Below are 27,563 nucleotides of genomic sequence, written 5' to 3'. Positions count from 1 at the left end.
ATGGATGGCAGTGTTTAGAAGAAGTTTCTACGCAATCCATGGTGGAGGGTATAAAGCTTCGGCCTGACCGAACTTACGGCCATATATACTTGTTTTATATATATTTAAAATCTAAACTGCCTTCAAACTATTTCTATAATTTTATATTTTAGAATGTCCTACTGCTAACTGTTAACAGTGTTTGGACAATATTGTTTGAATTCCTACTGTCTCCAACTACTAACGAGTAATGCTAATTTGAAGCAATGGTATCATTTCTATAATAAAATTTCTAAAAATAAGACGTTTTATAAATATTATTAAATTTATCAATATACCTTAACATATAATAACCATAACAAAATTTTTATTAATTATATCATTTGTTTTTATTTCACAATTTCATTTATTAAAAGACACCCCCAACATATTGGTATGAATTTTAAATGTGCAACGTTAGCTATTCTTCTCATATGCCATTTTATTATTTTTCTTAGTCTATCATATATATAAGTTGCTATATGAGCTTCCCCACCTCCTATTATTTAGCGATCATTGTTATCCTAAACACACATAAGCTATATTGTAGCACCACACAAAAAAAACAAAATGTAGGTGTGAATTTGATAATTAATATAAATATCAGTGTAATTATTTAAATTCCAAAGCACCCATTGAAAATGTGATATGATCTCTCAATTATGCATACCCCTTTTTTTTGTATTTTGTGGTAGGATCCCATGTGTATAGGAGAAAAACATTTTTTACATTTTTTGTTGATTATATCTGGACATAATGTTTAATGAATTAATACGGCACAATTGCAAGTGAATTGATAGACTAGCTTTGAGCAATTGATTTTACATTGTTTAGTGTGATTTGCATATTTTAATTTAATTTGTTTTGTTCTTTTAACATTAATTTGAAAAAAAATGTTGGGCAGATTCCAAAATAGAAAGGCATTAAAATTACAAACAAATAAATTCGCTGATTACAATTGACATTAGACACATAGTTGGGAATTATTTTTGGATTAAAATTTTATAAAAATGTGGGGAAAAAATATGCAGTTCTAATTGACAAAAAAAAAAACAGTTTCTTTGGATGAAAAGATTTTGAATTTTCCTTAAGGATTTTGGTAATGATTCCGGGTGATGATGAGATGAAAGATGAAATTTTAATGGAATTTTAAAAAATATTCATTTAAAATTTCAATTGATATAAAATATTTTTTAATAGAAAGAAAAATTAATTGTATCAATTAATTGGTTTTGGTGATTGATACTGTCATTTCTGTGTGTTTGAAGACATTTCAATTAAAAATTAATTGGATAAATTAATTTCGAGATTGAAGACAAAAGGTAGTGTTATCTGTGATAAAAATCTAAGCTTTATAAAATTCAAAACTAGGATATAGAGTTATCAATTATAAAAGATATTCAAAATTAAAAGTTTTCTAATTTAAAAAAAAATAATAATAATAAAAAACAAGTATATTCGGCCGTAAGTTCGGCCAGGCCGAATCCACCTCCACCATGGATTGCGTACACTCAAAATGAAGTAAACTCTCTATTTCACTAAAGCCAGTTTAACTTTATTTTAGTTCATGGAATTATTATGTTTGGAGAAAGTTTGTTTTACTCAAATAATTTTTTTCAGACTTTAGTTAAATGAACTAAAAAAACGGGAAAAATTTATACAAAATTATACAAATTAAGCAATTAAGATTTACTAAATTCGTATATCTCACAAAATAGTTCATTATTTCTATAAATTTATAAATTTTAGTACAAATGCGTCCATCCTGAACTTCCTAAAGGGTGATACGGTCAAAATTTGGTCAATATAAACTTGACGTATTTCTTTCAATTTTGCATTTAAAAAACCTGAACACCCCTCATTTTGAAGGTGTGTGTGTAGAATGTTGCTACTATTTTGATTTTGGAATTCACTCTTCAGTTGTCAAAATGCCGTCCAAGCAAGAAGAGCAGCGTATCAAAATTTTGCTCGCGCATCGCGAAAATCCGAGCTACTCGCACGCAAAGCTGGCAAAATCGCTAAAAGTTGCCAAATCAACCGTTACGAATGTAATTAAAGTGTTTGGGGAACGTTTGTCGACAGCCAGGAAGTCTGGATCGGGGGGAAATCGAAGCGAACCGGAAGCCGCTGAGACGACAAAGAGGGTTGCCGGTAGTTTCAAGCGAAACCCTAACCTCTCTCTCCGAGATGCCGCAAATAAGCTGGGTATATCGTCTACAACCGTGCATCCAGCCAAAAAACGAGCCGGACTATCGACTTACAAGAAGGTAGTGACTCCAAATCGCGATGATAAACAAAATACGACAGCCAAAGCGCGATCCCGGAGGCTGTACACGACGATGCTGACGAAGTTTGACTGCGTGGTAATGGGCGACGAAACCTACGTCAAAGCCGACTAAAAGCAGCTTCCGGGACAGGAGTTTTATACGGCAAAAGGAAGGGGAAAGGTAGCAGATATTTTCAAGCACATAAAACTGTCAAAGTTCGCAAAGAAATATCTGGTTTGGCAAGCCATCTGTACCTGTGGCTTGAAAAGCAGCATTTTCATAGCTTCCGGGACTGTCAACCAAGAAATTTACGTGAAAGAGTGTTTGAATAAACGTCTGCTGCCTTTCCTGAAGAAACACGGTTGTTCCGTACTTTTGGCCGGATTTGGCATCTTGCCATTACGGTAAAAACGCCATGGAGTGGTACGCCGCCAACAACGTGCAGGTGGTTCCCAAGGACAAGAACCCTCCCAACACGCCAGAGCTCCGCCCAATTGAGAAATACTGGGCTATTGTCAAGCGGAACCTAAAGAAGACCAAAAAAACTGCTAAGGACGAGCAGCAGTTCAAGGCAAACTGGCTTTCTGCGGCGAAGAAGGTGGACAAGGTGGCTGTACAAAATCTGATGGCAGGTGTCAAGCGTGAGGCCCGGCAATTCGGATTTGGAAAAGCGAAAGCCTAACTGAATATTTTTCCTGAATTTTATACTAATTGAACTTGAAAAAGAAATTTAATTTGATTTTTTAAATAAACGATTTCACCGATTTACACGCGTTTTCCCTTGACCAAATTTTGACCGTATCACCCTTTATGTTACTAGATATTTTTTCCTTCAAACTACAAGATTTTCTTTAACAAGTGAAAAAAATTATTTATGTCTAATAAATTTTCTTGAATTTGTCGAAAAATATTTACTTATTTTTGTGATATCGGCGTGATGACAGCGTTTGTAATACTGTTCAATTAAAATTTTCTAAAAATATTCAAAATTTTCTAAAATCAACCAAAAGTTTTCTTCTTGGTGGGTTCACTGTTTTTTCAGTGTAGAAACTTCTACGAAAGACTCGCCGATGGTAAGGTATCTTAAAACTTTTTAACATCGTCTTCTAAATTGTAAGTTAGTCCATACGTGAAATATATTAGACAAAGAAGGTATGTATAGGTAAGTCTACAATATCTACGAATCGATATGGACTTTTGCACGGTACGAAGAGAGCCAGAATTGAAATATGGGGGTCGCTTATATGGGGGCTATATACAATTATGAACATGATATGGACCAATTTTTTGCGAGTGCGGATCGATTTATCTGAGGGCTATATATGTAACTATAGACCGATATGGACCTAGTTAGGCATGGTTGTTAACGGCCATATACTAGCACAATGTACCAAATTTCAACTGACTCGGATGAATCTGGGGATCAGTTTATATGGGGGCTATATATAATTATGAACCGATGTGGACCAATTTTTGCATGTTTGGTAGAGACCATATACTAACACCATGTACGAAATTTCAGACGGATCGGATGAAATTTGCTTCTCTTAGAGGCTCCGCAAGCCAAATCTGGGGATCGGTTTATATGGGGGCTACATATAATTATGGACCTATGTGGACAAATTTTTGCATGGTTATTAGATACCATATACTAACACCATGTACCAAATTTCATCCGGATCCGATGAAATTTGCTTCTCTTAGAGGATACGCAAGATAAATCTGGGTATTTTCAATACCATCCGACCTACATCAATAACAACTACTTGTGCCAAGTTTCAAGTCGATAGCTTGTTTCGTTCGTTAGTTAGCGTGATTTCAACAGACGGACTTGCTTAGATCGACTCAGAATTTCACCACGACCCAGAATATATATACTTTATGGGGTCTTAGAGCAATATTTCGATGTGTTACAAACGGAATGACAAAGTTAATATACCCCCATCCTATGGTGGAGGGTATAAAAAATAAAGTTAAATTAAAAATGGAAATCAGTCTTACGGCCATTTTCGTGTAGCTCCGTTAGGCTTTAACTGCCAGTTAACAGAAAGTAAATTGCAAATATCTTCTCTCCGGTTAACTTTAACGGAAAAATTTTCGTCAGTTAAGCTCCTAATTGGCCTATGGAATATAAAGGCAAGATGACAGCTTCGTCCATAATACGGTTTAAAAGTTGGTTAGCTAACGGAACACTAACGGAGCTTTATGAAAATGGGGGTTAGTCTATATTTGAATTTTTTTCAATTTTGTTGACAAATTGCCTTAATATAATGAAGTTTTTTCCCCAGTGTATATACAATATTGCTCTTAGAAATACCGTTAATAATTCAGAACTAAAACACATCCTTTCTCCTAATAATAGCGTATATTGCGACTATTATACCATCTTAGGATATTACATATCAAAACATCATTTAAATTCATTTAACGTTTCTTCATGGCAATTGCTTGCCTTCAACATTGACTATAATAATAAAAATTATTTTCTAATAAATTGTTATGAGAAAATTGCAAAGAACAGAGTAGCATCTCAAAATAACTATTATTAAAAAAACAGAGCTTCACTGTCTTATACGTACAAGTAAATATATAACAGTAAGATCTAGTCGAAGTTTATTAGCCCTACATCCTTGTATACGGTAAAAATAAATTTTTTTCATATAAGATTTTGAAACCTAAATTTTTAAACAATATTAAGGAAAAATCCTTTATTAAAAGGACTATAGTTAGAAAATTTTTAATTTATTTTAATTGACGAAAATCGATAAAAAAAAAGATTTGCAAACGAAAAGCAGATTTATTTCGGGAGCCACCGTGGTGCAATGGTTAACATGCCCGCCTTGCATACACAAGGTCGTGGGTTCGATTGCTGCTTCGACTGAACACCAAAAAGTTTTTCAGCGGTGGATTATCCCACCTCAATAATGCTGGTGAGATTTCTGAGTTTTTCAAAGCTTCTCTAAGTGGTTTCACTGCAATGTGGCGTTCCACTCGGACTCGGCTATAAAAAGGAGGTCCCTTGTCATTGAGCTTAGCATTGAATCGGGCAGAACTTAGTGATAAGAGAGAAGTTCACCAAGGGACTGAATAGTCTAAGTGAGCCTGATACATCGGGCTGCCACCTAACCTAAGTTTATGTGGCCCCACTAAAAGAGTGAAGACAAGAGGGCATCCCTATATTTAGAAGTATTTACTGGCCGAAAAAGTTCGATTTTTGCGAATATTACGATGCATTGCAAACTCAACGACAACGTTATTATACCATTCCATGGTGAACATACACATCTTTTGTCATCTATCTACCCTACAATATTTTCTAGGCTGTTCATCCAAGAATTCAGTACAACACCTTCATTAATAGCCAGCCCAGACCGATGAGCTTCATAAAAATAATGATAGGTCTCCAACTACACAGTAAAGGCTGTAGGCATTCTGTTAAATTTAGATGGCTACATTTTCCCTAGTGCGAAATGGAAATATTAACACATCAATGTAGAATTAACTTTGTACAGAATAATAGTGCTATCACTACTACATTGAAAAAATAGTGAACCCAAGAAGAAGACAAATTTTGGTTATATTTAAAAAATTTAGATTATTTTTTAGAAAATTTTAACTAAATATTATTATAATCGCGCCGATATCATAAAATTAAGTTAATAATTTTCGACAAATTCAAGAAAATTTATAAGACATAATTAATTTTTGTTTTCACTTGTTAAAGAAAATTTTGTAGTTTGTAGGAAAAAGTTGGAGTTCAAAATTGCAAGAATGTCTTTAATGCCGTACAAAGTTCACGATGGGCACATTTGTAGTAAAATTTACAAATTTAAAAAAATAATGAACTACTTTGTGAGAAGTACGATTTTTCCTTTTGCTTCATTTGTGTATAATTTTTTCCCGTTGTTTAATTAATTTAACTAACATACGCCAAAAATATTGAGAGTAAAGGAAACTTGCTCCAAACATAGTAATTCCATGAACTGAAATAAAGTTAAATTGGCATTAGTGAAATATAGGGCTAACTTTTTTTTAAGTGTACTATCACGCAAATCTTAAGGAAAGCTTTGGCGGTTTTTATGAAAATCGAGAAAATGATCATTTAAAAGCCATTACATTTTGATTATGGCCGCAAAGTATGGTATTACAATGAAATTTTACCTATCGACGAATATTGCAAGAATATATGGCAACACGTTCAAATGCAGAGGCAATAACATTTAATGGCATAGTGGGATTAAATTAAATTAAGGGATATTAAACTAAAGTAAATTAATTAAATTAATTTAATAAATATTAAATGAAATGAAATTTAATTTAAATTCAATTCATTTTAGTTCAATTCAATTCAATATATGATATGATATGATATGATATGATACATGATATATGATATATGATATATGATATATGATATATGATATATGATATATGATATATGATATATGATATATGATATATGATATATGATATATGATATATGATATATGATATATGATATATGATATATGATATATGATATATGATATATGATATATGATATATGATATATGATATATGATATATGATATATGATATATGATATATGATATATGATATATGATATATGATATATGATATATGATATATGATATATGATATATGATATATGATATATGATATATGATATATGATATATGATATATGATATATGATATATGATATATGATATATGATATATGATATATGATATATGATATATGATATATGATATATGATATATGATATATGATATATGATATATGATATATGATATATGATATATGATATATGATATATGATATATGATATATGATATATGATATATGATATATGATATATGATATATGATATATGATATATGATATATGATATATGATATATGATATATGATATATGATATATGATATATGATATATGATATATGATATATGATATATGATATATGATATATGATATATGATATATGATATATGATATATGATATATGATATATGATATGATATGATATGATATGATATGATATGATATGATATGATATGATATGATATGATATGATATGATATGATATGATATGATATGATATGATATGATATGATATGATATGATATGATATGATTTGATATGATATGATATGATATGATATGATATGATATGATATGATATGATATGATATGATATGTAATGATATGATATATGATATGATATGATATGATATGATATGATATGATATGATATGACGGCCAAGACTGAGTACTACCTAAGACGCTTTTCTTCTGCCTTGGGGTCCAAGAGAACATGGAAGACCATTCGCGAAATAAGAATTGGAGGGGACTGTGGTGGTTGTTCTGTTGATATTGATGTCGATGAGTTGAATGATAAATTTATAGATGTACCCAGTGGAACGACTGATCACAATTTCTACGGCTTTGGCTCTTCGCCTACTTCCGCACCTATGTATAATGAATTTTCCTGTGTTGACCAGACGGAAGTAGTAACATGTTTTGCGATGATACGGTCGAATGCTGTGGGTTACGACGGGATAGACCCCATATTTGTAAGATTTATTCTGCCTTATATACTGCCATATGTCACACATCTCTTCAATGGAATAATCACCACTAGTACCTTTCCTTCTATATGGAAACATGCTAAGATTATACCACTGCCCAAAGGTTCGAATGAGTTTCGTCCTATTGCAATTCTTCCTTATCTTTCAAAGGTGTTTGAGAAGATACTGTATCGCCAGATGTTCACATATCTGAAAGAATGTTCCCTGTTATGCGAGGAACAATCAGGATTTCGTCCTAACCATAGTTGTGTAAGTGCCCTGGCTGATGTTATCGAGAATATTCGAGGGAATTTGGAGGATGACAGAATCAATTTTCTTGTTCTTCTTGATCATTCCAAGGCATTTGACTGTGTGGATCATATTATGCTGGGAGCTAAGATGCGTCATTTGTTCGGGTTTTCGCCTTCGTCAGTCAAATTGATTTCGTCATATCTGTCTAATCGTTTTCAGTCGGTATTCTCAAAGTCTCTTACGTCTAGTCCGTTGTCTGTATCAAAAGGAGTGCCCCAAGGCACTCCTCTATATTAATGATTTACCAAGTCAACTGTCTTTCTGTCAGGTACATATGTATGCAGACGATGTCCAGGTCTATATTAGTAGCACGAGGGATGAGCTAGATGAACACGTGGGGATGATCAACCATGATTTATCTATGGGCAGGTGCTAATGGTCTGTGTCTTAACCCCACCAAATATAAATGTTTGATTATAAGAAATAGGTTCACGAGTTTTTCTCACGATATTGATAAACGGATGGATGGGAGGAGACTTGAGATTGTCGACCGTGCGAAGAATCTAGGCGTGATGTTTAATAGTTCTCTTACATGGAGGGATCACATTAATACAGTCATAGGACAGGGTTATTGTAAATTACGGTCATTATGGGCCACGCAATCGCTCACACCAGTTAGGATAAGGTCTCTTCTGGCTAAGACGTACATAGTACCGGGTATTCTCTATGGATGTGAGCTGTTTGCAAACTGTGACTCAGTTAGCAAACGCAAACTGAATACCTTTTTTAATAGTGTGACGCGATATGTGTACGGCTTGAAGCGACGGGATTCTGTATCTCGTTACAACGTGGCTCTGTACGGGGTTGGTATTAATGAGTTGTTAGATATAAGGTCGCTTATCTACTTACAGAAGATAATTTATACGCGCACACCACCGTATTTGTATCGGAGAATATGCTTTGCCCGATCCAATAGAGGTAGGAAACTTATACCTATGCTGCATCGGAAGTTAATATCACCATGACAGTTTTTCATTTTCACCATACGTCTTTGGAACTCTCTACCAAATGAGTTACAAACTCTCAGCAATTCGGTAATTTTCAAACGTAAACTTTGGGAATTTTACAAGGAATCAGTAGATTAAACGTCCTGCATTCTTGTTGTGCGTGTATTATTCAAAAAATAAATAAATAAAATAAATAATTTATGCATATGTAAAACGGACCGGCTTAACAAACGTTGTCTGTATTCAAATCGTTGGGCAATCTTCTACATTTCCTGTGAATTTCAAGCGTGGTTTGTCAAGTGGAGGTATACTTCTCCTCAACATACCGTCCAATAAATCGGAAGAAGTAAAAGTACCTAAAAATTGACCATATTAAAATTTGTTAAAGTGTTGGACACGGAGAACATACGTTTCCCAAACATATACCGGAAAATGAAGCACCGTCTACGTTGTCTGTCAACTTCATGTAAATTTAGGTTTTCTTACTTAAAAAGTCTGGCAGAAGCCTGTGGAAAAATCATAAAATTATGTACCAAATTCTCATGTATCCGCAATCCTCTACTTTCTATTTTCAAAAAAATTCGCTCCTCCCCGACCAGATATCGTAAATTCACGTACCCTATATTCATTTCACAAACTACCCAACTTCACTATGTTACTCCCTTTCCCCAACCATCTGTTCCAATTTTCAAAAAGTCGGGCAATGAAGAGGTCCTCCTTCCCGACCAAATATTAAAAAAATCAGGTACGCCATAATAAATGCATAGCCTCACGGTGTGTTCTTTGTAAATCTGAAGTTAATCAGAGAATTTTTGGTTTTTACTGTACATTAAACAAAAATCGTATAAAGAGGTGGTCCACCTCCGCGACCAAATATCGAAAAATAAAGTAGCGGGTCTTTGTCTAGACATCACCCCTAACCTTCCTTGGAAATTTCACCCAAATCGGACCCAATTTTGAAGAAGTCGGGCAAGGGGTATGTCCCCCTTCCCCACCAGATATAAAAAATGAGGTACCCTAATTTCACCACATGATTACCCTCTAGGTTCTCCGAAAATTCTTCATGTGAAAAAATAAAATTATTTTATAACAACAGCAACTGCGTTGAAACTATTCTTGAATTTTCTTTGCTATAAACTTCACAGAGCCCGATACCTTTCCAACGAATGCAAAACTGTGGAAATAGGTTCCTGCAATCTGGAGTTATTACGTCAGGAAGGAAAACCCGACTTATTTTTATATATTAGATTTTGACACCATCCCACTGTACCTAACTACCATTTGATTATTTTTCTTTTTTTGCCTAGGTATTGTGATACGCGAACAATAAATAATTTTCTTCTTGGTAGAGTAGCTTATTGTTTTTTTGCCAACGCTAGTATTAATCCCTAAATTTTACTCTTGTATGGTGTTAGAAGAATCTATTTTGTTTAAGAAAACAAAGGTAGGAGCTTCAAGGCATGCCAAAGATGCAAAGCAATCGCCATCTTGCAGAGCAGCAAATTTTGGCAATTTTTCATTGAAGAGATTAACGAAACCATTTGTGCTGGTAACGCGCGAACTTTACTCACTACCTTTTTTGGAAATATATTGCAAATGCTACAAGCTTCATTTAGATTTTAAATATTTGTAATACTCGTAAGGGAATTTGCATAACATGGAGTGGTTTTATTTATTTTTTTTTTTTTGTTAAAGATTTTTATCTGTCTAATGGAATACAGATGTCAAATTTCGTTTCGTTCATGGAGGCGTTAGGAAATTCTGAAAAGAGGTAGTACTGAATTAATTAGCATTTTTTGAAATGTTGCGCTGGTTATCGCAATATTTTTTATTTAAATGGAGATAAGCGGTAGATCAATCAAACAATGGATTGGAGACAAAAATGTCATATGACATTTAGTCAAAATTCCTGAAAAATGTAAAATGTGTCCACTAGGCATATATTTGATTACGATTTCGTCTGGAAATAGAGATTTTTTTGTATTGCTTAATTTACGATTTTTCAAGTCAAAGGATTAAATTGTTTATTTTTTGTTTTTCAATTCTCATTAAGTTTTCTCATCTAGAGGGTGATACGGTCAAAATTCGGTCAATATAAACTTGACGTATTTCTTTCAATTTTGCATTTAAAAAACCTGAACACCCCTCATTTTGAAGGTGTGTGTGTGTAGAAAGTTGCTACTATTTTGATTTTGGAATTCACTCTTCAGTTGTCAAAATGCCGTCCAAGCAAGAAGAGCAGCGTATCAAAATTTTGCTCGCGCATCGCGAAAATCCGAGCTACTCGCACACAAAGCTGGCAAAATCGCTAAAAGTTGCCAAATCAACCGTTACAAATGTAATTAAAGTGTTTGGGGAGCGTTTGTCGACAGCCAGGAAGTCTGGATCGGGGGGAAATCGAAAACCGAAAGCCGCTGAGACGACAAAGAGAGTTGCCGGTAGTTTCAAGCAAAACCCTAACCTCACTCTCCGAGATGCCGCAAATAAGCTGGGTTTATCGTCTACAACCGTGCATCGAGCCAAAAAACGAGCCGGACTATCGACTTACAAGAAGGTAGTGACTCCAAATCGCGATGATAAACAAAATACAACGGCCAAAGCGCGATCCCGGAGGCTGTACACGACGATGCTGACGAAGTTTGACTGCGTGGTAATGGACGACGAAACCTACGTCAAAGCCGACTACAAGCAGCTTCCGGGACAGGACAGGTTTTATACGGCAAAAAGAAAGGGAAAGGTAGCAGATATTTGCAAGCACATAAAACTGTCAAAGTTCGCAAAGAAATATCTGGTTTGGCAAGCCATCTGTACCTGTGGCTTGAAAAGCAGCATTTTCATAGCTTCCGGGACTGTCAACCAAGAAATTTACGTGAAAGAGTGTTTGAATAAACGTCTGCTGCCTTTCCTGAAGAAACACGGTTGTTCCGTACTGTTTTGGCCGGATTTGGCATCTTGCCATTACGGTAAAAAGGCCATGGAGTGGTACGCCGCCAACAACGTGCAGGTGGTTCCCAAGGACAAGAACCCTCCCAACACGCCAGAGCTCCGCCCAATTGAGAAATACTGGGCTATTGTCAAGCGGAACCTAAAGAAGACCAAAAAAACTGCTAAGGACGAGCAGCAGTTCAATGCAAACTGGCTTTCTGCGGCGAAGAAGGTGGTCAAGGTGGCTGTACAAAATCTGATGGCAGGTGTCAAGCGTGAGGCCCGGCAATTCGGATTTGGAAAAGCGAAAGCCTAACTGAATAGTTTTCCTGAATTTTATACTAATTGAACTTGAAAAAGAAATTTAATTTGATTTTTTAAATAAACGATTTCACCGATTTACACGCGTTTTCCCTTGACCAAATTTTGACCGTATCACCCTTTATCATACATACAATGAAGTACTTCACTCCACCCAAATGATTTCAGAGAAATGCTCGTTTGTTATAAAATATTTTTTAAGAACAAATAAGCACGGGTTTATGGCAAGCGATGTCAGAATTGTTTCCGGTCCATTTTATTTCCACCTCAAAAAATTTGTTTCTATAAAATTTCGTTCCTAAAAGAATAAAAGAAATCTATACAATTCAACACTAATGAAATTTAATAACCATGCACTAATGAATTTGTTACCTAATGTAGATAAGATATCACGTAGCAAATTATTTTTTTGTATTTTGCTTAATGGAAATTAACACTACCAAAACGTCATAAAGGGTGATTTGTTAAGAGCTTGATAACTTTTAAAAAAAAAAAACGCATAAAATTTGCAAAATCTCATCGGTTCTTTATTTGAAACGTTAGATTGGTCCATGACATTTACTTTTTGAAGATAATTTCATTTAAATGTTGACCGCGGCTGCGTCTTAGGTGGTCCATTCGGAAAGTCCAATTTTGGGCAACTTTTTCGAGCATTTCGGCCGGAATAGCCCGAATTTCTTCGGAAATGTTGTCTTCCAAAGCTGGAATAGTTGCTGGCTTATTTCTGTAGACTTGACGTAGCCCCACAAAAAATAGTCTAAAGGCGTCAAATCGCATGATCTTGGTGGCCAACTTACCGGTCCATTTCTTGAGATGAATTGTTCTCCGAAGTTTTCCCTCAAAATGGCCATAGAATCGCGAGCTGTGTGGCATGTAGCGCCATCTTGTTGAAACCACATGTCAACCAAGTTCAGTTCTTCCATTTTTGGCAACAAAAAGTTTGTTAGCATCGAACGATAGCGATCGCCATTCACCGTAACGTTGCGTCCAACAGCATCTTTGAAAAAATACGGTCCAATGATTCCACCAGCGTACAAACCACACCAAACAGTGCATTTTTTGGGATGCATGGGCAGTTCTTGAACGGCTTCTGGTTGCTCTTCACTCCAAATGCGGCAATTTTGCTTATTTACGTAGCCATTCAACCAGAAATGAGCCTCATCGCTGAACAAAATTTGTCGATAAAAAAGCGGATTTTCTGCCAACTTTTCTAGGGCCCATTCACTGAAAATTCGACGTTGTGGCTCGTTAGTAAGTCTATTCATGATGAAATGTCAAAGCATACTGAGCATCTTTCTCTTTGACACCATGTTTGAAATCCCACGTGATCTGTCAAATACTAATGCATGAAAATCCTAACCTCAAAAGAATCACACTTTACATACAATGAAGTACTTCACTCCACCCAAATGATTTCAGAGAAATTCTCGTTTGTTATAAAATATTTTTAAGAACAAATAAGCATGGGTTTATGGCAAGCGATGTCAGAATTGTTTCCGGTCCATTTTATTTCCTCCTCAAAAAATTTTTTTCTATAAAATTTCGTTCCTAAAAGAATAAAAGAAATCTGTACAATTCAAAACTAATGAAATTTAATAAGCATGCACTAATGAATTTGTTACCTAATGTAGATAAGATATCACGTAGCAAATTATTTTTTTTATTTTGCTTAATGAAAATTAACACTACCAAAACGTCATATTTTCATTTTCTTATATATACACAAACTAGCGCTAATGATATTTCAGTCTACACCCATAGAAAAAATACTTTCCTAAGGAACGAACTTTCAGACAAACGATATTCTCTTTTAATGTAAATTAGTTTCTGCAAGAGCAAAAAAACTCGAATCTGTGACAAACAACAATTGTCTCTAATATTTTTTATTTGCTTTTAAAGAAAATTTGTTAGCTTCAAAATAACACTTTGTTTGTCTAAAATTTCGTTCCTCAGAAAAGAAAATTATTTTTTCAGTGTACACAACAAAACAAACGTTTACTTGGATTCAAAGATGATTTCCCCCTTTAAGGATTTTGGTAAGGACTACTAGCCAAGGATGCGGCTTCTTTAAAATAAGGATTGTTATTTTTAAATCTGAGGTCTATAAAAATTTCGAAAAAAAAACATTTAAATCAAAGATGCAAAATCCTCTAACTAAATGTTAGTCTATATTTTAAGCTGCTTTACCTTCAATCCAATGATTCAATATCTCAGTTAATTTAAAAATTATTCCTTGAAATCAAAACTATTTTTCTCTACTTTAAGGAAAATTTAAATCAGTTCAAGAACCTACGACTTTAAAGTAGGCCCATATATTTCAAAGCAATGATTATGAACGTTCATTTAACTAAATTGTTTACTATAAAGAAATTTGTCCTTAATATTCGGTAATTTTCGTGGCCTAAAATTTATGTTGCATAATCAATAAGTCAATATTTTATAGTGTATTCTGTAATTCGGTATTTTTTTTCACTGTATTCTGTAATTATACCAATAACAATCTCAAAGTTGGAGATATTGAGATTCATTACATAGGTTCAATTGGTCACCTTAAAATTTATTAACAATTTTATGCAATACTCTGGAGTAGTTAGAATACCCCCCAATAGCGTTTCGATAACCCTGGGTTAATGGGTTAATATTTAATCAATGATTTAAAGCACCACGGGAGCAAGAAAAAATATGAGTGTGCATTAAGCAACAATGATCTTAATATACCTTGGTGTCTGTGTTGGCGTTAGATTGTCACTTGATCTCATTTTCAAGTCAATTGCATAGCTTTGACGTCATTCAGAAATGATAACACGGGTTTGGCAAAACGATTCATTTGTACTACACTAAGCGGAGAAGGAATAGGATCACCTCAAACATGTACTTTAAACAGAACAAAGGAATATTTATTTTTATAGCAAATTTTGTCGAAATTTTAATTTTATAGAAAATTTTATTTTTTTTAGAGGAAATTTCGTTGATTTTTTTATTTTTATAGAATATTTTGTCGAAATTTTAATTTTATACAAAATTTCGTCGAAGCTTTAATTTTATAGAAAATTTTATTATCAAAAGAATTTTCGTTAACATTTTATTTTTATAGAAAATTTTATCGAAATTTTATTCTTTTATTTGCAATATATTACTAGAAAATTTGGTGAAAATTTTATTTTTATAGAAAATTCGTCAAAGGAAATGAATATTTATTATACCCTGCGCCACTCTATGGAACAGGGTATTATAAGTTAGTGCATATGTTTGTAACACCCAGAAGGAGACGAGATAGACACATGGTGTCTTTGGCAATAATGCTCAGGGTGGGTCCCTGAGTCGATATAACCATGTCCGTCTGTCCGTCCGTCTGTCCGTCCGTCCGTCCGTCCGTCCGTCTGTCTGTGAACACATTTTTGTGATCAAAGTCTAGGTCGCAATTTAAGTCCAATCGCCTTCAAATTTGGCACATGTTCCTAATTTGGGTCAGAATAGAACCCTATTGATTTTGGAAGAAATCGGTTCAGATTTAGATATAGCTCCCATATATATCTTTCGCCCGATATGCACTAATATGGACCCAGCAGCCAGAGATTTATACCGATTTGCTTGAAATTTTGTACAAACATAACACTTAGTCGTATAGTCAAGTGTGCAAAATTTGATTGATATCGGTTCAGATTTAGATATAGCTCCCATATATATCTTTCGTCCGATATGGACTTATATGGCCCAAGAAGCCAGATTTTTGGCCGAATTTGGTTGAAATTTTGCACTAGGAGTACAATTAGTAGTATAGTCAAGTGTGCAAAATTTGATTGAATTCGGTTCAGATTTAGATATAGCTCCAATATATATCTCTCGCCCGATATGGACTAATATGGTCGTAAAAGCCAGAGTTTTGGCCCAATTTGGTTGAAATTTTGCACAGGGAGTAGATTTAGCATTGTAGCTATGCGTGCCAAACTTGGTTGAAATCGATTCAGATTTAGATATAGCTCCCATATATATCTTTCGCCCGATATGCACTTATATGGTCCCAGAAGCCAGAGTTTTATCCCGATTAGCTTGAAATTTTTCACAAGGAGTAAAATTGGTAGTATAGTCATGTGTGCCAAATTTAATTGAAATCGGTTCAGATTTAGATATAGCTTCCATATATATTTTTCGCCCGATATGGACTTATATGGCCCCAGAAGCCAGAGTTTTGGGCCAATTTGGTTGAAATTTTTCACTAGGAGTACAATTAGTAATATAGTCATGTGTGCCAAATTTGATTTAAATCGGTTCAGATTTAAATATAGCTCCCATATATATCGTTCGCCCGATTTACACTCATATGATCACAGTGGCCAATCTTTTACTCCGATTTAATTGAAATTTTGCACAGGGAGTAGAAATAGCATTGTAGCTATGCGTGCCAAATTTGGTTGAAATCGGTTCAGATTTAGATATAGCTCCCATATATATGTTTTTCGGATTTCGACAAAAATGGTCAAAATACCAACATTTTCCTTGTAAAATCGCCACTGCTTAGTCGAAAAGTTGTAAAAATGACTCTAATTTTTCTAAACTTCTAATACATGTATATCGAGCGATAAATCATAAATAAACTTTTGCGAAGTTTCCTTAAAATTGCTTCAGATTTAAAAATGTTTCCCATATTTTTTTACTAAAATTGTGTTCCACCCTAGTGCATTAGCCAACTTAAATTTTGAGTCTATAGATTTTGTAAAAGTCTATCAAATTCTGTCCAACTCGAGTGATATTTAAATGTGTTTGGGACAATACTTTATATATAGAACCCAACACATTTGACGGATGTGATATGGTATCGAAAATTTAGATCTACAAAGTGGCGCAGGGAATAATATAGTCGGTCCCGCCCGACTTTAGACTTTCCTTACTTGTTTTTATAGAAAATTTTGTCGAAATTTTAATTTTATAGAAAATTTTGTCGAAATTTTAATTTTATAGAAAATTTTGTCGAAATTTTAATTTTATAGAAAATTTTGTCGAAATTTTAATTTTATAGAAAATTCTATTTTTTAAAGGAAATTTCGTTGATTTTTTATTTTTATAGAATATTTCGACGAAATTTTAATTTTATAAACAAATTTCGTCGAAGTTTTAATTTTATAGAAAATTTTATTGTTAAAAGAATTTTAGTTAACGTTTTATTTTTATAGAAAATTTCGTCGAAATTTTATTTTTATAGAAAATTTTATCGAAATTTTATTCTTTTATTTGCAATATATTAATATAAAATTTGGTGAAAATTTTATTTTTATAGAAAATTTCGTCAAAGGAAAGGAATATTTATTTTTATAGAAAATTTTGTCGAAATTTTAATTTTATAGAAAATTCTATTTTTTAAAGGAAATTTCGTTGATTTTTTATTTTTTTTTAATATTTCGTCGAAATTTTAATTTTATAAAAAATTTCGTCGAAGTTTTAATTTTATAGAAAATTTTATTATCAAAATAATTTTCGTTAACATTTTATTTTTATAGAAAATTGCGTCGAAATTTTATTTTTATAGAAAATTTTATGGAAATTTTATTCTTTTATTTGCAATATATTAATAGAAAATTTGGTGAAAATTTTATTTGTATAGAAAATGTCGTCAAAGGAAAGGAATATTTATTTTTATAGAAAATTTTGTCGAAATTTTAATTTTATAGAAATTCTATTTTTTAAAGGAAATTTCGTTGATTTTTTATTTTTTTAAAATATTTCGTCAAAATTTTAATTTTATAAAAAATTTCGTCGAAGTTTTAATTTTATAGAAAATTTTATTATCAAAATAATTTTCGTTAATATTTTATTTTTATAGAAAATTGCGTCGAAATTTTATTTTTATAGAAAATTTTATGGAAATTTTATTCTTTTATTTGCAATATATTAATAGAAAATTTGGTGAAAATTTCATTTTTATAGAAAATTTCGTCAAAATTTAATTTTTATTAAAAATTTCGTCGAAATTTTATTCTTATAGAAAATTTTGTTGAAATGTTTACTTTTATAGAACATTTTATCGATTTTTTTATTTGTAAATAAAATTTCGTTGAAATTCTGGACAGAAAAATCTGGACAGAATTTGATAGACTTTCATAAAATCTATAGACTCAAAATTTAAGTCAGCTAATGCACTAGGGTGGAACACAATGTTAGTAAAAAAATATGGGAAACATTTAAATCTGAAGCAATTTTAAGGAAACTTCGCAAAAGTTTATTTATGATTTATCGCTCGATATATATGTATTAGAAGTTTAGGAAAATTAGAGTCATTTTTATAACTTTTCGACTAAGCAGTGTCGATTTTAAAAGGAAAATGTTGGTATTTTGACCATTTTTGTCGAAATCAGGAAAACATATATATGGGAGCTATATCTAAATCTGAACCGATTTCAACCAAATTTGGCACGCATAGCTACAATGCTAATTCTACTCCCTGTGCAAAATTTCAACTAAATCGGAGCACAAAATTGGCCTCTGTGGTCATATGAGTGTAAATCGGGCGAAAGCTATATATGGGAGCTATATCTAAATCTGAACCGATTTCAACCAAATTTGACATGCATACTTGGTATGTTAATTCTACTCCCTGTGCAAAATTTCAATTAAGTCGTAGTAAAAGATTGGCCACTGTGGTCATATGAGTGTACATCGGGCGAACGATATATATGGGAGCTATATCTAAATCTGAACCGATTTCAATAAAATTTGGCACACGTGACTACACTACTAATTGTACTCCTAGTGCAAAATTTCAACCAAATTGGGGTAAAACTCTGGCTTCTGGGACCGTATTAGTCCATATCGGGCGAAAGATATATATGGGAGCTATATCTAAATCTGAACCGATATACACCAAATTTGACACGCATAGCTACAATGCTAATTCTACTCCCTGTGCAAAATTTCAATTAAATCGGAGTAAAAAATTGGCCACTGTGGTAATATGAGTGTAAATCTGGCGAACGATATATATGGGAGCTATATCTAAATCTGAACCGATTTCAATAAAATTTGGCACACTTGACTACACTACTAATTGTACTCCTAGTGCAAAATTTCAACCAAATTGGGCCACAAATCTGGCTTTTAGGACCATATTAGTCCATATCGAGCGAAATATATATATGGGAGCTATATCTAAATCTGAACCGATTTCAATCAAATTTTGCACACTTGACTATAGTACTAATTGTTCTTCTTGTGCAAAATTTTAAGCAAATTAGGGTAAAACTCTGGCTTCTGGGGCCATATAAGTCCATATCGGGCGAAATATATATATGGGAGCTATATCTAAATGTGAACCGATTTCTTCCAAAATCAATAGGGTTCTATTCTGAGCCAAAACACATACTTGTGCCAAATTTGAAGTCGATTGGACTAAAACTGCGACCTAGACTTTGATTACAAAAATGTGTTCACGGACAGACGGACATGGCTATATCGACTCAGGAAACCACCCTGAGCATTTTTTCCAAAGACACCATGTGTCTATCTCCTCTCCTTCTGGGTGTTGCAAGCATATGCACTAACTTATAATACCCTGTTCCACAGTGTGGCGCAAACTACTTTTGGAAAAATGTTTCACATCATCTTTGGCAAATTTGGTAAATTTTTGCAGAAAACGTTGTCAGTCAAACATTCCATCCAATACTACTCTTTATAGAACCAACCCTCGAAAGTTCTTTCAATTTTCATACTATACATATTTCTCTTTTATATAAGATTTCCCAAACCATTGCATCATACTATTATTAAATCTTCAAAACATGTTCAATTAAAAGTACATAAATTTTTACATGCATAACTGTCAATTAGGTGTAAAAATTAGTATGCGTTTCTTTAATATCGCCTATATTTGCCACTTTCTGCTGGTGTTACACACGTGTCTGCAGTATAAAGAAGACAAGAAGAATGAAGAAAATACTACAGCCCACTATCATTAGGATGATGTTATACTGATCTATTACATGTTTTATGTAAAAAAAAATATCAGGTATGGGCAGATGTCTACAATTTATTCCATGTTTTATAAAAAGCAGTCTCTTTAATGGAGTGAAAAATACTTCATAAATCCGAAATCGATTTCATAAATTCCTACTTGTATTGGTATAGAATGTATGGTTGCAGTTTTTTTATTAGATTAAATTGCCTATATAATTTGTATAATAATAAAAATATTTTGTGTGTCTATGGTATAAAGTGTTTCCAATGACTTTCAATTTCATAAATTGTCTGAAAGAAATACTCTATTTGAATTATTACGTATAGATACATAATATATATGAAATGTTTTATATTATAAAAGAATATTTTCACACAGCGAACACTTTTGTTGATACTTAGGAACAACTACCGAGACTTCTCACTATAATTATTGAACAAAAAAAAAACAAGTGATAGAAATATTCTCAAGATTCCAATATATCGTACAGACCAAAAAACACGAATGCTATTTAAGAATTGTTTTTCTATAAAAGTCTTTATTCAATTTATTATAACGAAAAAAACAGAAAACAAGTATATACGGCCGTAAGTTCGACCAGGCCGAATCTTATGTATCCTCCACCATGGATTGCGTAGAAACTTCTACGAAAGACTGTCATTCATAATCGAAATACTTACGTTGCGGTAACACTTGTCGATGGAGAGGTATCTTAAAACTTCTTAACACCGTCTTCTCAATATACAAATAAAATGTTGACAAAATTTTCTATAGAAATAAAATTTTGACAAAATTTTCTATAGAAAAAAAATGTTGACAAAATTTTGTATAGTAATAAACTATTGACAAAATTTTCTATAGAAATAACATTTTGACAAAATTTTCTATAGAAATAAAATCTTGACAAAGTTTTGTATAGAAATAAAATTTTGACAAAAATTTCTATAGAAATAAAATTTTGACAAAATTTTCTATAGGAAAAAAATCTTGACATAATTTTGTACAGTACTAAAGTATTGATAAAATTTTCTATAGAAATAAAATTTTTACAAAATTTTCTATAGAAATAAAATCTTCACAAAATTTTGTATAGAAATAAAATTTTGAAAAAATTTTCTATAGTAATAAAATTTTTACAAAATTTTCTATAGTAATAAAACGTTGGCAGATTATTTTTGGGGATCGGCTATATATAACTATAGACCGATATGGACCAATTTTGGCATGGTTGTTAGCGGCCAAATCTGCGGATCGGTTTAAATAGGGGTTATATATAATTTAGACCGCTATGGAGCAATTTTTGCATGGTTGTTAGAGACCATATACTAACATCACGTACCAAATTTCAACTGAATCGGATGAATTTTGCTCATCCATGAGGCTCCGGAGGTCAAATCTGGAGATCGGTTTATATGGGGGCGATATATAATTATGCACCGATGTGGACAAATTTTTGCATGGTTGTTAGAGACCATATACTGACACCACGTACCAAATTTCAACCGGATCGAATGAATTTTGCTCCTCCAAGAGGCTCCGCAAGCCAAATCTGAGGGTCGGTTTATATGGGGGCTATATATAATTATGAACCGATGTGGACCAATTTTTGCTTGGTTATTAGAGACCATATACTAACACCATGTACCAAATTTCAACCGGATCGGATGAAATTTGCTTCTCTTAGAGGATCAGCAAGCCAAATCAGGGGATCGGTTTATATGGGGACTATATATAATTATGGACCGATGTGGACCAATTGTTGCATTGTAGTTAGAGACCATATACTATCGCCATGTACCAAATTTCAGCCGGATCGGATGAAATTTGCTTCTCTTAGAGGATCAGCAAGCCAAATCTGGGAATCGGTTTATATGGGGACTATATATAATTATGGACCGATGTGGACCAATTTTTGCATTGTTGTTAGAGACCATATACTAACACCATGTACCAAATTTCAACCGGATCGAATGCATTTTGCTCCTCCAAGAGGCTCCGCAAGCCAAATCTGAGGGTCGGTTTATATGGGGCCTATACGTAAAAGTGGTCCGATATGGCCATTTGCAATACCATCCGACCTACATCAATAGCAACAACTTGTGCCAAGTTTCAAGTCGATAGCGTGTTTCGTTCAGAAGTTAGCGTGATTTCAACAAACGGACGGACGGACATGCTTAGATCGACTCAGAATTTCACCACTACCCAGAATATATATACTTTATGGGGCCATGGAGCAATATTTTGATGTGTTACAAACGGAATGACAAAGTTAATGTAACCCCATCCTATGGAGGGTATAAAAAAAATCCCAAAGGGATTTGTGAATCTAGTCATTGTCTAACCCCATGGAATATTAACAATGCGTAACATTCTGCTATTTACCTTTCCATTTCTGATTATTTCATTATTTGCAATTATTTTTTTTTTTTATTTAATCAAACAAATGCCATATACACTGGCTATGGTGAGCCACACGACTATCACAAACCTGCATGGAATCCAAATCACATTTTCATATTTCATTCTAGTATGGCAGATGGCTGATGGTGATTAGACGGAAATCTCATCATTGTAAATCTTCACCATATTTACTCTCTGTGGCACGCAAAACACACTCGCAATAATTCATTGTAAATTAACTTATCAAATTTGTTTAAACATTTTGCCAACCGCCGGAAGATTTATTTCGGTGACCAATGTGTCGCCTGGTTCGAGTACTCGAGGACAAATGAATGTACGTACACACCCTCTATTGTCGTCGCCAGAGAAATTTTGTATGCATCATTAACAGGTATTGACAGAATAATTAAAGAATTTCGATTACTTGGCTATGGGATACAATTGTCGCCATTGAATTGAACCATTGAAGAGGAAGGGAAGAGTAGGTGGTTAAAAGAAATTACACAAATCGGAAAATACCTATTTGCTAACCATTTCCTTGCAAAATCTAAGACTTTTCATACCATCCTCGTTCTTGGGTCCTATCTCTGTGCTATGGTCATTCTGACCTGACTGGGATATTGTTACCTGTCTTGTTCCACTACAACGTTGTATTGGCAATTCGCGTACTCCATTGTCCGTCCGTCTGTCTGTCTGTCCGTCCGTCCGTATGTAATAGTTAGTCTCTTACTTATACTCCAAGTGGTCGCCATACAAAAGCTAAACGAACGTACAAAACGTATGGCTGGCCTGTCAATGCCAGCAAACCACCTCATGTCCAGTTGTCAATTTGCCATTGGCCGTATGCCATTTGAATTTCATTAACGTTTACAAATACACTGAAAAAAAGTATAGGATCTAATATGGTTATGACCATGGAAGATAAACTTTAGGTCACGCAATTTATACAATACAAATTTGTTTAAAATAACAAAATTTTAAATAAAAAAAATTCAAAATCTATACTTTAATTTTAGGACGGCAATTAGAATCTAACGAAGAAAAATCACATTCACGTAAAGATAACTAAATGATTTTCCAACAAGAGGTGTTATTTTGAATCACCCGATGACATAAAATATCGAATAATTTATGCATTGACAATACATTTCAATTATTAAAATTCACTACAAACAGGTAAGGAAAGTCTAAAGTCGGGCGGGGCCGACTATATTATACCCTGCACCACTTTGTTGATCTAAATTTTCGATACCATATCACATCCGTCAAATGTGTTGGGGGCTATATATAAAGGTTTACCCCAAATACATACATTTAAATATCACTCGATCTGGACAGAACTTGGTAGACTTCGACAAAATCTATAGACTCAAAATTTAAGTCGGCTAATGCACTAGGGTGGAACACAATGTTAGTAAAAAAAATATGGGAAACATATAAATCTGAAGCAATTTTAAGGAAACTTCGCAAAAGTTTATTTATGATTTATCGCTCGATATATACGTATCAGAAGTTTAGGAAAATTAGAGTCATTTTTACAACTTTTCGACTAAGCAGTGGCGATTTTACAAGGACCATTTTTGTCGAAATCAGAAAAACATATATATGGGAGCTATATCTAATTCTGAACCGATTTCAACCAAATTTGGCATGCATAGCTACAATGCTAATTCTACTCCCTGTCCAAAATTTCAACTAAATCGGAGTTAAAAATTGGCCTCTGTGGTCATATGAGTGTAAATCGGGCGTAAGCTATATATCGGAGCTATATCCAAATCTGAACCGATTTCAACCAAATTTATCACGTATAGCTACAATGCTAATTCTACTCCCTGTGCAAAATTTCAACTAAATCGGAGCAAAAAATTGGCCACTGTGGTCATATGAGTGTAAATCGGGCGAACGATATATATGGGAGCTATATCTAAATCTGAACGGATTTCAATAAAATTTGCACGCATAGCTACAATGCTAATTCTACTCCATGTGCAAAATTTCAAGTAAATCGGAGTAAAAGATTGGCCACTGTGGTCATATGAGTTTAAATCGGACGAACGATATATATGGGAGCTATATCTAAATCTGAACCGATTTCAATAAAATTTGGCACACTACTAATTGTACTCCTAGTGCAAAATTTCAACCAAATTGGGGTAAAACTCTGGCTTCTGGGACCGTATTAGTCCATATCGGGCGAAAGATATATATGGGACCTATATCTAAAACTGAACCGATTTCAATAAAATTTTGCACACTTGATTTTAGTACTAATTGTTCTTCTTGTGCCAAATTTAAAGCAAATTAGGGTAAAACTCTGGCTTCTGGGGCCATATAAGTCCAAACAGGGCGAAATATATATATGGGAACTATATCAAAATCTGAACCGATTTCTTCCAAAATCAATAGGGTTCTATTCTGAGCCAAAACACATACTTGTGCTAAATTTGAAGTCGATTGAACTAAAACTGCGACCTAGACTTTGATTACAAAAATGTGTTCACGGACAGACGGACATGGCTATATCGACTCAGGAGCCCACCCTGAGCATTTTTGCCAAAGACACCATGTGTATATCTCGTCCGTTGCAAACATATGCACTAACTTATAATACCCTGTTCCACAGTGTGGCGCATGGTATAAAATTGAGAAAATCTTGCAGACACAATATCGATAATATCAAAATTTATAAAGAAGCCCATATCCACCTATTCATCTTTAAAGCCTCTCAATTTGACGACATTTAAGATCCGGGAGCCACCGTGGAGCAATGGTTAGCATGTCCGCCTTGCATATACAAAGTCGTGGCTTGGATTCCTGCTTCGACCGAAAACCAAAAAGATTTTCAGCTGTGGATTATTGTAGATAGTTGGAAAACTGCGTCTGTTACGTCTGTCTTCAAGTCTTGTTTTAAGGCAGATGTTCGTTATTATAGATCACTTTCCAAATTGTGCACGTGAGTAATATTTTGCTCACGCACACTCACGACAGAGAAATCTTTTTTACGCACACTCACTCACGACATTTTTTGGTAGGACTCACGCTCACGCACCCTCACGAAAAGAAAATTTGCACTCACGCACGAAATGTCGTGACTCTTGTGACTCACGAAAAACCTCTGACCCACGAATAATTTTATGAGTAATTTACTATAGAACCTGATTGAAAACATGAGTATGGTTCAAATCGAGTGCGTTATAAAACTCTTACCAACTAGGTTAGGTTAGGTTAGGTTAGGTGACAGCCCGATGTATCAGGCTCACTTAGACTATTCAGTCCATTGTGATACCACATTGGTGAACTTCTCTCTTATCACTGAGTGCTGCCCGATTCCATGTTAAGCTCAATTACAAGGGACCTCCTTTTTATAGCCGAGTCCGAACGGCGTTCCACATTGCAGTGAAGCCACTTAGAGAAGCTTTAAAATCCTCAGAAATGTAACCAGCATTACTGAGGTGGGATAATCTACCGCAGAAAAACTTTTTGGTGTTCGATCGAAGCAGGAATCGAACCTACGACCTTATGTATGCAAGGCGGGCATGCCAACCATTGCACCACGGTGGCTCCCAACTAGGATGTCACTAAAATTATAAATGAATTCAACTCGTAAGCATTTTATGTTCGTGAACTTGTTTTTCCGAAATTCGTTACTCACGCACACTCACGAAGATATTATTTTCGTGACTCAGGCTCACGCACGACATTTGGTTGGTTAATCACGCTCACGCACACTCACGCCGTTGCGGTCAGCGTGACTCACGCGTAAGTCACGAAAATTTTCGTGAGTCACGACAATTTCATGTATCGTGTACACCTCTATTGTGTAGTATATCTAAAATCTTAGAACATTTCGTGTATGGGAAAATAATCTCGTCAACACGTCAGTATCTTCGTGATGTTCAACATGGGTTTGTAAAAAATCGCCCAATTTTTGGATTGGGTCTAACAAGTCAAAATCCAATAAGCATTTTTTTAAGTGTACCTGTTGCAATTCTTATGTTTTTCAATAATTTTGTTGATACAGAGTAAAAGCAAAGTGTGAGAGGAGAAGTGAAGTGAAATGAAGGCTTCCTTTTTCGAAAATACAGGTGCTAAGGATTTTTCTATGGGAATAGTAGTCACTTGAAGTCCATTCCATTCTGATTTATTGTATGGACTTTATTTATTAACCAAAATCATGTTACCAATTGTACCTGCTTAATGTTTCCCAGATGGATATGCAATTAGTTTTTCCGGTCGCCAACAAGTACTGCATTTATACCGCCTCCTCTCCATATAGCCTTTAATGGCAAATATCCACAATGCTGCTACATTTAGGCAGATTGCCAGAGATAAGGGTGTTAAAGAAGTCACATAAAATATTTAAATATCCTGCTGCGTGCTGTGAGTATCCAACTTAGTTGTCAGACACCTTTGCCATATCAAAGTGTCACATCTTTTCATTTTGTGTGTGTTTTTTTTTTAATTTTTAGACCAATGTTTGCTTATGGGCACAACCAGCCACGCAATGCCCCTGAGTATATACAAGAATTTATGAACCATTTTAAATGGAAGCAGATCGTAAGTCTACTTTGCTTTTCATCTAATTTGAAAGCACCGAGCGAAGTCACTATCGGTCTCGAATCTAATCAAATGTCCCATGTCCCATTTAGATTTATATATAGAATCACGAAAAATTCACCACCTGGTGAATCACAACATGATCTTTAAATTTGTTTGTAATACAGGGTGGCCGATGTTGAATGTGAATCACATTTAAATCGTATAGTGACACATTTTGCTGCAAATTTGTTTGATGGTATTTGCAACAAATAATGAGACGGGATGAAAATCTAGCCACAAGTGAATTAACAAATTGCAGA

The 27,563-nt window shown here is 33.8% G+C and overlaps 1 protein-coding gene across 5 annotated transcripts in view; it reads right to left on the bottom strand.

The window, feature by feature from the left end:
- Window positions 1-27,563, bottom strand: part of dsx (transcription factor doublesex) — a 365,763-nt gene that overhangs the window by 161,528 nt on the left and 176,672 nt on the right. The gene's annotated exons all lie outside the window — the stretch shown is intronic.

Source organism: Haematobia irritans, chromosome 1 (genome assembly GCF_050003625.1).
Source record: "Haematobia irritans isolate KBUSLIRL chromosome 1, ASM5000362v1, whole genome shotgun sequence".
Classification (NCBI taxonomy): Eukaryota; Metazoa; Arthropoda; class Insecta; order Diptera; family Muscidae; genus Haematobia; species Haematobia irritans.
Note: the sequence above shows the minus strand (reverse complement) of the source record. Positions and strands in the feature narration are given on the sequence as shown.